Raw genomic sequence first — 15,009 nt, forward strand, 5'->3', positions numbered from 1 at the left:
CAGTGGAGTTCATGTGAGCAACAGTAACAAGTCATTCTTACTTTCTCAGAGAGAGGGTAAATAAAGATTCAGTAGATGTCTGGACATCCAGTTTCCACCTACAACTAATGAGTAGCCCCATTCTTGAGTGTCAACACAGGTTGAATGGGAAACAGAAATACCACTCCCTACATGACAGTAATATTGAGGTAGACAAGTCATTGATTCTTGAAAGAAGCTAGTGAAAACAGGGGCTTAAATAATACCTTATAGAACATAGTGCTGGAAATACTCATATTTCAAACAAAAAATATGTGTTCTGCTAAGAGGTAGGGGGATCTCACATTAAATATAAAAATCAGTCAATAAATACTAACAACAAGGTGATAGATATATCACCTACAAAACACTCCTGGGCCTGAGTTTCAGGAAACAATGGAGAAGAGAGAGTGGAAAGATTTTAGGAGCCAGAAGACCAGGGAGTTTGCTGTGAGATTATATATCCTCATAACATCAGAAATCTCACCAACATGACCATCCAAACACGGGCTGTGTAACGATGATAACAATAGACATGCCAAAGTCTATTGAGGTTCACAACCCCACACAAAGAACTATAGGCAACCTAGAAAAGCTGAAAGTAGAAGAGGTGCTCTTCTTCAGGGATGAGCACACCAATTGGTTGTCAGCCCTAAAATCACATACAAATAACATTATACACACTTAACAGGTTATATTTATAATATATATGTGTTTATGTACACATATATGCTTGTAATAAGAATTACTCAAAAAATGAGGTCATGAATTTGAAGGAGAGCAGGGGGAATGTGGGAGGACCTGAAGGGAGGAAAGGGCTGGGGAAAACATAATTAAATTACAGTCTCCAACATAAACAAAGAAAATTCTGACTCTGAAGAATTAACAAGAAACAGGTGCCATATCTCAGAATTATCTGATATAGAGTTTGCGACATTTGTCATACAACGTTTCAATAAACAATAATAAACATGAGTACAACAGGTTTAGAAATCTGTTTGAGAAGCAGATCTCACTTCTTTTTACTGGGGTATTTGTTTGTTTTTGAGACAAGGTCTCAAAGAAGAAGAAAAGAAGCGAAGATCCAAGGAAGATTCAAGTGCCATTTTAGAATTCAAAAAAAAATCTCAAAAACAAGATAAACATATCAAAAAATGGGCTCAGTAGCAGAGTGGAGAAGATGAAGGAAGAATCAGTTAACTTAAAGAAACACACACACACACACACACACACACACACAAACCAAAAAATCCAAAAACCCAGAAAGTAACCAGTCTGAACAGCAGAGAGAAAATATACTGGAAAAAAATGGACAGTGCCCACTTGCCTACTGAGATTCCACACACATGAAACAAACAGTGATGGCATTTATGGGAGAAGTAGGCAGTTCTATGTCTAATTGGATATTTCAATAACATTTCTCAATAATTCACAAGACAAGGAGACAGGAAATCAGTAAGGACATAGTTTAACTCAATAGTACCATCAATCAACTGAGCATAATTAGCATCTATAGAATACTCCATCTAACAAGAGCATAGCCAACATCTCTTTCAAAGTCTATGGATTATTTACTGAAATAGACCACATTTGGGTACACAAATTAAGTTTCAGTAATTTATGAAGGTTCAAATCATAAATGGTGTATCCTCTAACCACATCAGGATTATTTAGCACACTGGTAACAGACAGGCACCTAGAAATTTCCTACATCCTTAAAAAAAAACACTTTTAAATAACTAATGAGTCAAAGATGAAGAAAAGAAAATATTTTGAACAGAATGAAAATGAAAACATAACCATAAAAATCGATGGGTTATTAGTAAGTAGTATTTAGGATACACCTTTCATATAAAAAGAGGATAAGTATCAAATCCATGACATCAACTTCCTCCTTAATACAACCAAAGAGCTGAGTTTGTAGGTCTATATCCATAATATCAGCACTCAGGAGGCTGAAGTACAAGAATTCAGAGTTTTAACCCAGCCTGGCTATGGAGCAAGACCTTGTCTCAAAAACAAACAAATACTCCAATAAAAAGAAATGAGATCTGCTTCTCAAAAGAGAAGGGAAAGATGGAATGGGAAAATGGTGAGGGGGTACTGGGAGGAGAGGAAGGGTTGATATTGGTTTCTAAAGTGAATAAATAATGATATTTCATTTAAGAGTGAACCAGTGTTGAAATGCAATGTACTTAAAATCTACAGTGGATGGTACTGTGTTAACCAAAGTTTCTTCTTATAATTCAAAGTACTGTGCATTTTCTTTTTAAAATAAATAAGTAAGTAAAATTAAAAAAAAAAAGAGATACTTTCCTTTAAAAAAGAGAAAAATAGAGAAACAAAAATTCCTTTAAGAAAATACATGTGATAAATGAATTTTGGGTACTGTCTAGCAGTTTCCAGAAAACTTAATCGTATGCCTATTCTATGATTCTACCATTATACTCTAAAGTATGTATGTACAAGAGAAATATATAGCCATATAAAAACTTGTACTGTGAGCTTTATTCACAATAGCTTAAAAACTAGAAGAAAGATGTATCACTAAGAATTTGGTTACACACAGTTAATGGGAAATATTGATTAAGGGGTTCATTGCAAGAAATATGTAGGGCTGAATAGACAAATCCAAAATCTATGTAGTGGGCCATCAAGAAGGGCAGGTTGAGGGGCTGGAGAGATGGCTCAGTGGTTAAGGACACTGACTGCTCTTTTAGAGGTCCTGAGTTCAAATCCCAGAAACCACATGGTGGCTAACAACCATCTGTAATGAGATCTGATGACCTCCTTCTGGTATGTCTGAAGACAGCAGTTACAGTGAACTCATATAATAAATAAATGTTTTTTTTAAAGAAGAAGAAGAAGAAGAAGGAGGAGGAGGAGGAGGAGGAGGAGGAGGAGGAGGAGGAGGAGGAGAAGGAGAAGGAGAAGGAGAAGGAGAAGGAGAAGGAGAAGGAGAAGGAGAAGGAGAAGGAGAAGAAGAAGAAGAAGAAGAAGAAGAAGAAGAAGAAGAAGAAGAAGAAGAAGAAGAAGAAGAAGAAGAAGAAGAAGAAGAAGAAGAAGAAGAAGAAGAAGGAGAGGAGGAGGAGGAGGAAGGGAGAGGAGGAGGAGGGGAAGGGCAGGTTGAAACTGGATTTGGTAGCACATGCCTGTAATACCAGTAATTGGAAAATGAAGGCAGAATCAGTAGCTCAACTTGTCTTTGACGACATAAGTTTAAAGGCAGTCTTGGACTCATGAGATGGTCTAACGTTACCTGTTTACATTAATCACATTTGCAAAATACTTTCATTGTAACAACTGATTCATGTTTGATTATTAGAACAGGCCATTGCATAATCCAAATATGAATCTACAGTGAATGGATCCATACATTGTACATATATTTATAAAACAGAATGCAGTCCACCAACAAAAGGAAGGAACTATTAGTGCAAGCAACAATGATGAATCTCAAAATAATTATGCTAACTAAAATATTCTACTCAAAAGAGTATATGCTATGTAATTTCATTTACACAAAATGTGAACAAATGCTAAATAGTGTCAGAAAGCAAATGTGGTTGCCTGAGGAGAAGGATAAGGGAGAAGACACAAGGGATCACGGAGAAGATGAAATGGGTAGTGCGTGTGTGTGTGTGTGTGTGTGTGTGTGTGTGTGTGTGAGTGTGTGTGTGGTTGTGTGTAGGTTTTTTTTTATTATTGTCTCAGTTAAGGACTAAATTATGCCTATTTCTTGGACTTGAGAGTAATATCTAAGGAAAGTAGTTTCCAATTACAATTAAAGCTTGTTTTTCTTTTTTAACATAGTGTGTCATGAACCCTATCATGACCTCAACTTCACTATGTCACTTAATCTGCCCTTGAACTCTTGATCCTCCTGCCTCCACTTCCTGAGTGCAGGTATTATAGGCACGTCCTACTATACCTGGCTACAATTAAGTTTGAGGGTCCAATTGAGAGTTAGAGGCTATAAAATAAAGGCATATTATAAATACTTCGCATGTAATAATATGCTACCATGTGTAGTCATCAGAAGCTAGAAATAAAATTACCATATGGTCTAGCTATACAACTCCTTGGTATATAACTGATGGAAATTCAGTTCCCATACTACACAAATACTGCACAGCCATATTAACTGAGGCAATAGTCACAGTAGTCAAGATACGGAATCTAACTCGGTGTCCTTTAACAGGTAAATGGATAGGAACAATGTACTATATTGCAGGAGATATGGCTCAGCAGCTAAGAGAACTCGTTGTTCTTACAAAGGACCTGGGTTTTTATTCCCAGCACCTATATGGTGACTAACAACCATCCATAACTCTAGTTCTGATGCACTCTTCTGGCCTTTGTGGATATCAGGCACATACATGGTACACAGACATACATTTAGAGAAAACATTCATACACATAAAGTAAAACTAATTTTTTTAAAATAAAAAATATAGCATATACATGCAATGGTAATTCATTCAGCTATAGGAAAAATGAAATTATGCCACAGAGAGGGAAATGGATGGAACTGGAAATCATTCCATTAAGTAAAATGAGCCAGACTAAAAAAGACAAATGGTGAATGCTTTCTCTCACATGTGCCATATAGATTAAACTAATACATGCACATGTGGAAATAGAGCAAGCTATTTGCAGGGAAGAAGAGGACCAGTAGGAGAGGATAGCTTCAAACAAATATGTGCTCTCCATGTGTGAGGGTGTCATAATAAAACTCATTGTTTCATATGTTGATTTTAAAAAGTAAAATCATTTAAAATATTTAAAACAAGAAAAATGCTGCTTTCTCAAAATGAAACTTCGTGAGACATAAACTCAGCCTTAGCTAAAGAGGGGGAAGGAGCCCTTCCTTTTTCCTCCTCTTTTGCAACTATGAATCTAGAACTGACAGAGAGACACAGATATGTATCTAGTACCACATTTAAGGATGCTGAGCATTTCCTGTAATGTCCTACACAGACTGTTCCTACTAGAAGCTTCTGGTGGCTTCTGGAACTCTTTTAGCTCATGTCATCTTCCAATCCTAGTCTTCCAGTGTCTTCTTGATTCTGGAAGCCCATCCACCACTCATGACATCCTTTCAGGAAACTGTCCTTTGGCTTGCTTGGCTTTGTTACATTCACCATTTTCTTTTATTTTGTTTCTAATCAAGAACATTGATCATACAAAGACAGGGAGTGTTGTGAAGAAAAATTCTGCAGGGCAGTGGTGGCGCATGCCTTTAATCCCAGCACTTGGGAGGCAGAGGCAGGCGGATTTCTGAGTTCAAGGCCAGCCTGGTCTACAAAGTGAGTTCCAGGACAGCCAGGGCTATGCAGAGAAACCCTGTCTCGAAAAACCAAAAAAAGAAAAAAGAAAAAGAAAAGAAAGAAAGAAAAGAAAAGAAAAATTCTGCAAAACCTACCAAGCATCCATCAAGAAGGAACCAAGTACCCATTTCATTTCATTTCATTTCATTTCATTTCATTTCATTTCATTTCATTTCATAAGATACAAACAAAACAAGACAAGTCAAAACAAAACACCTCAACCAATCAAACAACAACCCCCAGACAAAACCCACTTTAATAGAACTCTGGAGTCTCATTCACAAGAGTTAGGGAGAAAGAAAGGATGTTCACCGGCATATTCTAACGATGTGGCCTTTTAGTTGGTTCCAGATGTACAGACTGTGATCTTACCTTCAAAGGCTGTGATGAGTGGTGTGAATGAGAATTGATGAAAAGAAGCCGTGTCTGCAGAGACTGCTTGACTGATTAGAATTCCAGTACTGTGGAGAGATGGGAATGTTACAGATCTAGAGGCCGATTACCTTATCTTGGATGAGTTCTCGTCCTCCAGATCAGCCATTTCTTGCCCAACCTCTGTGTTGGAACTATTATCTTGTGCCTAATAAATAGAAACCTTTTGGAGTCTAGTAACAAACCACTGGCTTCCACCAATTCAAAAGCAAAGAACGTAATCGGATAGCATCTTAGGCCTATAGAACAGCTTCTCCCACTTCATGTACCAGCCTCTCTGATGTGTGAACCAATGTATTTAAAACTTACCTTGATTTATGACTCCCTTTGTTCTATAAAACTATAAAAATTCATGAAACTTCTTTCACACTGGAACATAGAACTTGGCATAACATAAATCTGTGTTCCTGAGCCATAGTCACTCCAAATGGCTACATAATAAACTGGGAACTAAACTGAGGAATAGCTCCCATCAGATTCCTCTGTTAGCATTTTAAAATTTTTCTTTCTTTCTTTCTTTGTCTTTTTATTTTTATGTTTTATTAAGACCAGGTTTCTCTTTGGAGCACTGGTTGTCCTGGGACTTACTCTATAGACAAGGCTCAAAATCAGAAAAGCCACTGGTTCTGCATCCCCACTGCTGGGACTAAAGGTCCTGACGTTACTTCATTCCAGCTTGTCAGCATTTTCTTGATTACTAATTGATATGTGAGAGGCCATCCCTCTGTGTTGTACACATTCCCTAGATAGGAGGACCTGTGATATATAATAAGGAAGCTAGCAAAGAGAGGCACGGGGGCAAGGCAGTAAGCAGCATTGCATCACCTGGTTCCTGCTTCAAACCCTCGACCCGAGTCCTTCCCTCAGTTGCCCTCCATGGTGGACTACAACCTGTAAGCTAAAATAAACCTTTCCTTCTTCCCTTTCCCAAAATGCTCTTGATCATTCTGTTTATTAGAGTGACAGCAAACGAACTAGAACAAAGGATTTTCCCATAGGTCTGGTTTGGATGGTTGGGCACTAAATTTTGCTTTTCCTTTCTTTTGTCAGTAAAGATAGGGCTTGGTTTATAAAGCAGGCTGAACAGCAGCTGCTCTTACCATATATATGGCTAGGGTGGACAATGGTACAGTGGCCCTGGATCTGACCTTTGCTAGCATGATTCAGACCCTAGACAACTTTCCATACCCAACTCCAAATTTCTTTATCCTTCCTTTTAGTTGTGGAATATGCTTCAAAATTCTTCCTCAACATAATGGCTTTTGAAAATGTAAAGTTGTTCTTCCCTTGGCAGGGACTGGCAGGCACAGCAAACGCTAACATTCCTGTAGCATTCTAGAAAAAAAAAAGATGAAAATTGGCTGTTTGTATCCCAGGGTGACTGTTCTGAAGCCTTCCAAGTAAACCTGGCATACTGGTTAGGAAACTCTGAGTGGCAGCAATTGAGAACAAGCTCTCTGTGTAGCTATTTCGAACCCTCAATACCTGTGCCAGCCTGCTGTTACTCTCCCAGCTACCACCCAACTTGTCCTTTTCCCCCTGTGTAACCAAGTACTATTCATTTATGTTCATGGGCTTTCAAACGTTGATCCAAAAGGATCTCTAAGGTGTGGTGGAAGCGAGAATCAAAGGAAGACAGTTTTAGAAGTATGATTCTGCTTCTTAATGACTTCTTCATTCCCTTGGCTTATCTTGATTTCTTTGTCCCCAATCCCACTGAATTTTATATGTAACATTTCAGGATGGAGAGGTGGCTCAGCATTTAAAGGCTAGATTTGCATCCAAAAATAGTTGTAGTGTTTCATAGGTTGTGTTTTGTCTTGTATCCCCAGTAAAACTGTAGAGTTTTGGAAGGCACAGAGCCCAGCTCATTCCAAGCCTTAACAAACACTCTTGGAGTGAATGGATTAATGCATGAATGAAAATAGCTAATGCTTACTGATTGCTGTGTGGCAGGCACCATGCTAAGCAGTTTGCATGCATTATTTCATTAAACTTTCATAGCAAACCTACAGAAGTGAATACTGTTAATAAGCTCATTTCACAAGTGAGGAAGTTGAGGCTCAGAAGAGGGCAATGATTTACAAAATGTCACTTAGTGAATTGAAACTAGCTGGCATTGAAACTAGTAATAGGTTTAAAGTCAGAGTGAGGAGAGAAAGAGGGATGTAGCTAAGGGCTTTTAAGACTTACATACTTGAGCAGGGGCTGAAGGGACAGCTCAGTGGTTAAGAGTACTTGTTATAGCAGGGCAGTGGTGGCGCACACCTTTAATCCCAGCACTTGGGAGGCAGAGGCAGGCGGATTTCTGAGTTCGAGGCCAGCATGGTCTACAAAGTGAGTTCCAGGATAGCCAGGGCTCCACAGAGAAACCCTGTCTCAAACAAAACAAAACAAAACAAAACAAAACAAAGTACTTGTTATTCTTGCAGAAGACTAGGGTTCAAATCCCAGTACCTCATACTGTCAGGAACTCCAGTTCCAAGGGTTTCTGTGTCACTTCTGACCTCTCCAGGCACTGTGCAGGCACAGGGTACACATACATACACTCAGACAAAACAAACACATGAAATAAATCTAAATGCTTGAGATGCCAGACTTTCACCAACAGAGTTTACAGGTGGCCTGTTGGAAAACTCAATGAATGCATTTTATTGATAGAAGAGGAAATTATCATCAAACTACAATGAACGGACTTACTTTTCCCTAAGACAAGGTTCCGCCTGAAACCAGTAATCCACATTCCTTCAGAAAGCCTCAATCAAGCAGCTGTCGGAACCTTCTATGCCTCCTAGACACATATCCGCATGAAGAAAATCAGAAATTTATGTAGAAGCTAGCACACTGTCTAGCTCGTATGCAGTGGTGACTTCATAGTATACTGATGTTATTATTAGTATTAATAAGAAGAATATTCATTGATTGCTTGATATGTGCAATATTCTAGATGTTTTAAAAAATCCTGGCTCATGTGTCCCTTACAACTACTTCTTGAACGCAACGATTTCACTCTATTTTAACAAAGAATCTAAACCTCAGTGTGGCTGAGATTTGGTCAAAGTCATAGTCATCTAATGTCAGAATGTTTATCCTTATTTTTATGATATCCTATATGACTAAACAAAAAAATGTTGCTATAAATAGATAAACAGTGGCTGGGTTTGTAGCTCAATTGGTAGACTGTCTAAAATGCTTGAAGCCCTGGCTTTGATTCCCAGAGCAGCATGAAATTGGGCATGGTGATCCGCCCTTGTAATCCTAGGAGAACGAGATAAGATAAGAGAAGGCTGAGCTCAACCTCATCCTAAACTACTACTTGAAGGCCAACCTGAGATAAAAGAGACTTGTTCTCAATAGGGAAGACAACTCACAACAAAATAAAGAGAAACAAAACAGACTAGCAAAAGGGAGGAAGACATCTGAATAGAAAGGGGAGCTAAATAAAACAAAGACCTATGAACAAGTAAAGAAGCCAGCAATCAATTGTATCAAAACTTTGGAAACAGTGCCTGTAATGAGTTCAGTAGGTAGAATTCACTCAATCATATCAGCGGCCTCCCCCCACCCTGCAGCAGTTTAATCAGACTCCATAGATAATTTCTGCGTTGATAACACATACCCAATCTTCCAGGGCAATCTTCCTAGTAGTTGACTATTAGTTATACACTCAACAGTTTTGATAAGAAAGATTCTGCACTATCCTGCTTTAATAATAATAATAATAATGAGGAGGAGGAGGAGGGAAGGAAAAGGAGGAGGAGGAGGAGGAGGAGGAGGAGGAAAAGAAGGTAGTGGTGGCCAGAGTACTGGCTCAGTGGTTAAGAGCTCTAGCTGCTTTTCCAGAGGACCTGGGTTTAATTCCCAGCACTCACATGGCAGTTAAGAACTGTCTGGAACTCCAGTTCCAGGGGGTCTGACACACAGACATATGGGCAGGCAAAACAGCAATGCACATAAAATAAAACTAAACCAATCATTAAAGAAGAAGCCAGGTCTTGTGGCATAGGTCTATAATCCCTATTCAAGAGGACTGATGCACGAAGATGAGAAATTTAAGACCTGCCTTGGTTACAAAGAGTCCAGGATGGGCTGGTGAGATGGCTCAGTGGGTAAGAGCACCCGACTGCTCTTCCGAAGGTCTGGAGTTCAAATCCCAGCAACCACATGGTGGCTCACAACCATCTATAACGAGATCTGACTCCCTCTTCTGGAGTGTCTGAGGACAGCTACAGTGTACTTACATATAATAAATAAATAAATAAATAAATAAATAAATAAATAAATAAATAAAGAGTCCAGGAGCAACAATGAGCAACTCAGCAAAGCCATGTACCAAAACACAACAAAGAGCTAGGGTTAGATCTCAGTAGTAGAGTGCTTCTACTGCTGACCAGGACTTAATCACGTGACCACACCTAGCTACATGGGATACTGAGAAATATATTCTTAACCTGTGCTGTCACCTGTAGCTAGAATTCCCATTACTATAGGAGAAAGTGAGAATAGTTATTCTAGGGAGTCAGATCACTTTGTCCCCCCACCCCCACCCCCACCCCCGGCCCACACTATGACTCTGCAGTTCATTGGCTCACTCCTCAATGGTGTCTCATCTAGTTCAAGGTCATTCTTTCTGATTAGATCCAGGAAGGAAGGTTGCTTCTGGGAATGCACACTCAGTCTCAGGTTTAGATTCCTACCCTGATGCCATCCAGCAAAGCCGTTCTCTTTATGTTCTTAACACTATTAAAAGCCAGGAAGGAGCGCTCTTCCTGAAAATACAAGAGCTAATTTGTTCTTGTTTGTAGATAGTACAGCACAGTAATGGGTTGCCGTGTCTGACTTTTTTTTAAATATAATTTTGTTGGCAGGGGAGCTGGTGGCTCACACCTTTAATACCAGCACTCTGGATGCAGAGGCAGGTGGATCTGTGACTTTGAGGCCAGCCTGGCCTATAGAGTGAGTTTCAGGACAGGCAAGACAATCCGTAGAAACCCTGTCTCAAAATAATAATGTTGTTTTTCCTTTAGACTTTGTTTTTAATTTATAGGTGTCTTGCTGCATGTATGCCTGAACAACACATCCATGCCTAGCACCCTCAGAGGGCAGAGGAAGCTATCAGATGCCTGGGAACTGGAGTTACATGTGATTATGAGCTGCCATATGGGTTCTGGGAACTGAATCCAGGTTGCTTTGTTTGTTTGTTTGTTTTTGTTTTGCTTTGTAATAGCAACCAGTGCTCGTAAACACTAAGCCATATCTCCCACCCCAGTGTTTGATATTGATACAACCAGTGACCATCCGACTGAAAATGGTGGCACCAACTTTATTCAATAATAAGAGCATTATTTTTGCTCAATGATATTTATCTTTTCATCTTTCTTAGCTAGCTATCTTATCTCAAGATGAAACCAGTGATAAGCAATTTGAGTAAAAAGGGAGGTTTATTATTTTAATTGCATTTTTTTCTGGGACTCCTGTTAAGTAGATGAACAAATATCTAACAGTTACTTTGTAAATAGCAGGGACTGTTAGATTCTGACTGAAGTAGACAGTGAGTTGGGAAGGTTGGCACTTGTGAGACAAGCACTCAGCACTACATCAAAAAAAAAAAAATCTGTTACTTGGAAAGCATGCTTGAAAAGCAGTTTTGTAACAGAGTGTCAACCCAAACAAATATCATTGTCCAGAATGCTGCAAGCTCAGGTAAACAGAAAAGCCAATTACTTTCGGCAAACAGGGCTGAATGCCAAAGACTGCGTATTAGGCCAGAAAAGAATGTAAGAAGAAAAAACGATCTGTTCACAAAAGGATGCTATAGATACACTGCATTCTCCCATGGTACTGATCTCTGGACATCACAGTGGTGTATTCAGGATGACTATGCCCTGGTAGGTTTCAGGGAGGGGAGTGTTCAAGAGGATACTAAGATGGATCACTGGGGAGTAAGGCATTTATTAGAAAAGTTATTAATAACATGGACAGACAGGGAGACAACAGCATGAGAAGAGAGTTCAGGCTACAGCACCAGAGACTGTATGGGTGGGGTTTCTGAAGAGAGGAATCAGAGCCCACAAAGCAAAAATGGCATTGCTTTTTTTTCTACCTTTCAGGAATGGGGAAGGTTTCACAGCCCAAGCCTGCAGTCAGGCTCTCTGATTCCCAGACAGAAGGCAAGGAAGAGGGAAAGGGAGCTGTATACACTCCTTTGATGTTAACTCACTCCCTAGGTGAGAAATCCTGGCCCCAGGATGTTAGTCACAGATAATGTCTCAGTAGGGTGCCTGACAGTACCTAGAGAGGAGGTTGCTGCAGATGCTGTGACCTGAGCAGAGGCAAACTGGATTCTAACAGTTCATTTTCACAAGCCAGGTTAGAAACAGCTTCAGAAGGGACTCCTGGAGGCAGGGTACAGCACCACTTAACTCAGATTATATTTGCCAAGATTCAATATCTAAGAACAATGTCCAAGGCACTTGGTATAGTGCTTAGCATATAATAAATGTTCAGTAAATACAGCGTACCAGGCATTGCCACCATGTTTTGATTTGAGAAGGGCTAGGTACCACCAAACCAAAGCTCTCCAAAGGCTTGCAACTGCATGCTTGCCAGTGTGCAGGAAACACTAGATCAGTCCCCAGCACTGCCAGGAATGGAGGCACATACCTGTAATACCAGCAACCTTGAGGTGGTGACAGATGGATCTGAAGTTGAAGGTCATTCTTAGGTGCTGTCAGTTTGAGTTATATGGACCTTGTCTCAAAACCAAATAAACAAGAGAAAGAGCAGACCTGCTCTTAGTAAGAGGGGGAGCTTTTGTCTTTGGGGGTATAACATTTTCCAAGTAAACTTGAAGAAAAATGCAGATTCCTGGGAACCCCATTTCCCACGATTCTACTTCAGTAGTCTGAGGTGAACCATTTCTGGTGAACCGTCAGCTTTCAGGTTATACTGGTAGACTTGTTCTGAGGACTACACTTTGAGAAAGACTAGCCTAGAATACATCAGTGAGCACTGGAGAAAAGCTATTAGATGATTCCAACAGTCCAGCATTCTTGGCTAAACTCTGCAATATTGGCAAAAGCCCAGTTCATTTTCTCGTCTGGAAATGGAGTTGAGAGGCAGGGGGGCTCCAGCTGTGGATGCTCAGTTCCCTTGGGCTGTATATGTTTCAGAGTTAAGGAAAAAATGAAGAGCCGAAAGAATGTAAATTTCTTTAGTACCTGCCTTGTGAGAGGCCTAGTTCTCCCCATCCCATGATCTCAGGAGACAAATGATTGATGACCAGGCAATGATGAGGCTGTTACAGCTACGGCTGATGAAGTGGTTGAATGAGGAGCACTCCATTTAACAATTGTCTTGTTCTTATCGAAATTAGAACCGGAGAGTGGCTGATTATGAAAATGGCATCTCTTTTGTCTGGTGGGCTTAGCCCCTACAGTTAAAAAAATCCCAGGCTGCCTTGATCTCTTCATAGCAGTCTTCAACTAGGAGACTCCTTTTAAGCTGAGCTCAGAAATAAGGGCTTTAGGCAAACAGTCCCTCCTCATTTCATCAGATCTCACTGAAAGATGAAGCAACAGATGAAGTAGAAACCCAGCCTGTAGTGCATGCCTGCAATCCCAGCACTCAAGAGATGGAGTCAGGAAGATCAAAAGTTCAAGGCTACTCTCCCTCAAGGTTACTCTCAGCTACATAGTAAATCTTCCTTTCCCTTTATTTAGCTAAGAAAGTGAAACCAGATGTTGGAATTGCTACAGAAAAACATTTGGTGGTTTTCTTTCTTTCTTTCTTTCTTTCTTTCTTTCTTTCTTTCTTTCTTTCTTTCTTTCTTTCTTTCTTTCTTTTTTCTTTTCTGGACTATCTGACACAGGTTGGAATCATCTGGGAAGAGGAAACCTCAGTTGAGAATTTATAGAAAATTAGGGGCAAAAACATGTTAGCCTTTCTTCATTCTGTGGAAGAAAAGAAGACAAGGGCTCACAATGGTTAGTAGAAAGGTTGGTCTGCTCAATGTTTTGTTTTGTTTTGTTTTGTTTTGTTTTGTTTTGTTTTGTTTTGTTTTGTTTTGTTTTGTTTTGCTTTAAGATAAGGTAGTCCATTGGCATCCACCACACAGGATGGATGGCTGGTCCCTTGGCGAAGGCTCCCGGCGGTGGTGCAGTCCCGGGGCCAGAGAGGGAGAAGATGGGGGGCACTGCAGAGGCCTAGAGGGAGCCCCGAAAGAGGGCGGCACCATTGGTGTTGAGCTGGACACGCGATGGGTACTCTGGAGCGAATTTCCGGATTTCCCTGGGTCTTCCGGTCGGAGCTGTGATCAACTGTGTGGACAACACAGGAGCCAAAAACTTGTATATCATCTCTGTGAAGGGAATCAAGGGACGGCTGAACAGACTTCCTGCTGCTGGTGTGGGGGACATGGTGATGGCCACAGTTAAGAAAGGCAAACCAGAACTAAGGAACAAGGTCCATCCAGCAGTGGTAAGTCGACAACGAAAGTCATATGGAAGAAAAGAAGGGGTGTTTCTTTATTTTGAAGACAACGCAGGGGGCATAGTAAACAATAAAGGAGAGATGAAAGGTTCTGCTATCACAGGTCCAGTGGCAAAGGAGTGTGCAGATTTGTGGCCCAGGATTGCATCCAATGCAGGAAGCATTGCATGATTCTCCAGTGTATTTGTAAAATATATTCATTAAAAAGTCAAAAAAAAAAAAGAGAGAGATAAGGTAGTCTCATTTCTTTTAGCCTGGCCTCAAACTCATTATATAGTGAATTTCTGATCCTCCTGTTCCAAACACTTAAGTGCTAGGATTAGAGGTTTATACCACCACACCCAATTTAAGTCTGGGCTTTGTGCATGCTAGGCCAACTGAACTACATCCCCAGCTCCTATCTAATTTTGATGTCTTAGGAAAGTCCATCATTCCATGCCTGAAGAAATCTGGAAGGATTTCTTTATCCCAGGTATACTATGCCTCCTCTGTGCAGTCTATGCCTTGTCTCTCTGGCTACAGACCGGAGTATACTTCCCAGGACACTCTACATTGGCTTGTATATGACAAATCACAGACAGCAAAGCACTGGCCTGAGAGTAAGAAGATCTCAGCTCCAGCTTTAGCTGGTACCAACGTGCCATGGAACTTTGAGGAAAATCCCATCCTTTACCCAAGAATCAGTTTTCACATCTTTGACAAGGAGGAATATTTTTAATGCCTCCCTTAATTCTTTTTT

The 15,009-nt window shown here is 40.2% G+C and overlaps 1 pseudogene; it reads left to right on the forward strand.

Moving 5' to 3' along the window:
- Nucleotides 1–538: 538 nt before the first annotated feature.
- Nucleotides 539–14,441, forward strand: LOC110286408 (large ribosomal subunit protein uL14 pseudogene; annotated as a pseudogene).
- The last annotated feature ends 568 nt before the right edge of the window (nucleotides 14,442–15,009 follow it).

Source organism: Mus caroli, unplaced genomic scaffold, assembly GCF_978045245.1.
Source record: "Mus caroli unplaced genomic scaffold, Mus_caroli_1 scaffold_5, whole genome shotgun sequence".
NCBI lineage: Eukaryota > Metazoa > Chordata > Mammalia > Rodentia > Muridae > Mus > Mus caroli.